Genomic DNA, 2777 nt, shown 5'->3' with positions numbered 1-2777 from the left:
CCGCCGCAGAGCGAGCACGGCGCTCCGGGAAGGAGGCGGCGGCGGCCGCGCTGTGACGCGGCGGAAGTGCAGCCGGGGCGGCGGTGGGAGCGTGGGGCAGTGCTGCCGCGAAATACTGCAGTACTGGCATTGCAGACGCACCACTGCCTGGCGTGCCTGCCGCTCTGCTGCCATGTGGCTGTTGTGGCCCTCAGGGCTGTGCTTTGTTGTCTTGGGGTGACTGGCCAAACCGGAACATTTGTTAAATTCTGGAAGCGGAAAATTGTTGCCGTATTCTCAAATCCGGTTTCCGCGTGTAACTCTTCATCACGGTGTTTACGGGTTTTCCAGATGTTTTTCTAGCTTATGTCTTTCCTAGTTCAGCGTTTTTTAGTGACTGTGTGTTCCTCTGCTTTTTCTTGAAATTTTTTGCGTAAGGATTTCATAGACGTGGGAAAACGTGCAGGCGAGGGTCCCTGCTCTGTTTACATGTATTGGCTTCTCCTTTCTCTTCCTCAATTTAATTAAGATTTCAGCTGTAGCTATGTGAAATATTTCAGAAATGCCAGCAGACCACTTAGCTAAGAAAGCTGCAAATATTTAGTCAGATTCACAATCTAGAGATGTGCCAAACAAAGCAAGACACTACATTTTGAGGGTAAAATCATTTACAGGAGGTTTAGTTTCAGGATGTCAGTATAAAGTTCATATTCCTTTTTAAGTTACAAGGATTTGGCATCAAAAGGCTGCATAAAAGTGATAGGTAGTGCAGCCAGCACGAGTTCCATGTAAAATGACTTGGGATTGTACAGTAGTGTATTTGCTAATGTAATTCACTGCTGGTCTGATTCCATGGAATTTAGGTAGTAACGTACAAAGAGAATCCTTTGGCAAAATCATGAAAATGTATAGGGAAGGAGAAGTATGTGCTTAAATGGTGAATGAATGCAACAGGAACCAGGAATTCAAAGTCATGATTCAGAGCAGGTGTATGAGTATAGCAGCCGTATTTGGAGGCAAACATTGTCCCTGCTACACACAGATTAAGTTTGATGCACTTATAGGTGTTGGCATACCTGTGTGCAATAGCAGAGAACACAAATACATAGCAATTGTGTCATTCCTAAGGGGATAATTGTCTTCATTGTCCTAAGGTACATCAATAGCAAAAAATCTAAGAAAGTGCTCCATTAGCAGGAATTAAGCTAATAAGCTTTTCATACTGTATTAAAAAGAGTGCACTCTTGCACTGAGTGAGAAATTTCTATAGATAGCAGATTTCAGTACTGTATTAAAAAGAGTGCACTCTTGCACTGAGTAAGCAATTTCTATAGATAGCAGATTTCAACCATTCCAGAAGAACAGCTAAACCACACGTTCACACTACCAGGACGTGCGTAGGGATGTGCAAAATCACATCTCAAAAATACCTGAAAAAGCATAATTCAAACCAAATAGGTTGCACTTGGCACTCCATATCTGCACCTTAGAGAACAAAGACTTGTGTTTGCACCACATGCACACTAAGCTGGCTGGATTCAAGCAGCTGTGCTGGAGTAACTGAATGAGCTCATGTGCTGCATCTTCATCCTGGAACTTGTTCTTGTCCTATTGTCATTGAGTGAACAGCTATGGAGTGAGTGCTGGTCCACACAGAGAGACAGCAGTCCTTAATGTAAAGCTCTTGCAGGTCCATGTATTTTAGAGTTCTGAGATAAATGAAGAAAAGCAGGACTGGAACTGCAATTCAAGCATGACTCCTAATCCTATGAACAAAATATATTAAATAGAAGTTCCGATTGGAGGTCCATCATAAGCCAGGATAGAGCACAGTAAAAATTACAGTCCTCTGTCTTTATTTTCACTTTTCAGCTAAGATAACTATATGAAGCAAATATTAAGATTTTTGGTCAATTTGATTTGAGCTCTATATGCAATGGAACACATTCACTGGAACTATTATAGAAAGATGTACAGTTCAGCAGAATAATAAATATTAAAGTATTTATGTGACAGCAAGCCAGAAGCAAGAAACATTAATTTTCAAGTGATCATTTACATGTCAAAATATGATGGATGGATGCACACATTTCCTGAATTTCAAAAGCCATTTGTCATAATGAGGGTAAATTAAAGGTACCTGTCACTAGCTGCATTTACTAATACTGAAGCCAGCCATATAAATTGTAAATTTAAATATTTACAGATTATGACTGAAAAGGTGAAAACAAAATATAAGCATGAATTTCTTGTCTGGTTCCCAAATACCTTGTTTCAGCTACACTTGAATGCAGTGTTGAATGTCCTATCAGTAATCATTTAAGTTGAAGACATAATGTGATTGTCAGAAATGCAAATCAGTCAGTGTTATGTGTTATTTCCTGGCAGTTGTGTTCAATAGGAACAAATATGCTCCTTAATTGACATGATGTCATAGACTGAGTTTTAACAGGAATTGTGTTTTCCCATAAAGTGAAAAGATTGTGAAATTAAGCACCCAGTCAGGGATCTGAGTCATTTGCTAAATTTCTGTTAAATGTGACAGTCACACAGGGTGAAATAGCACACCCTAATACAGTGAATAATATAAAAGGTAAAGAAGCGTTTCCCTGATAGTGAAATATGAGCTGATAAAATACAACTAGGGTTTCGTAGCGTAAGATACGTATGCATGCAGAAGGCCAAACAGCTCCGTAATCAGTGGTATCTGTGAAACACAGCAGAGAGTGCACCACTTGCTACTCAATCATCAGTGCACGTCATCTGAAAAAAATCTTTGGTAGCGTTGTGAGATTGTG

The sequence above is a fragment of the Corvus brachyrhynchos genome, unplaced genomic scaffold (assembly GCF_000691975.1).
Source record: "Corvus brachyrhynchos isolate BGI_N302 unplaced genomic scaffold, ASM69197v1 scaffold17, whole genome shotgun sequence".
Lineage (NCBI taxonomy): Eukaryota > Metazoa > Chordata > Aves > Passeriformes > Corvidae > Corvus > Corvus brachyrhynchos.
The sequence above is the reverse complement of the archived record's forward strand: the minus strand, read 5'-3'. Positions refer to the sequence as shown.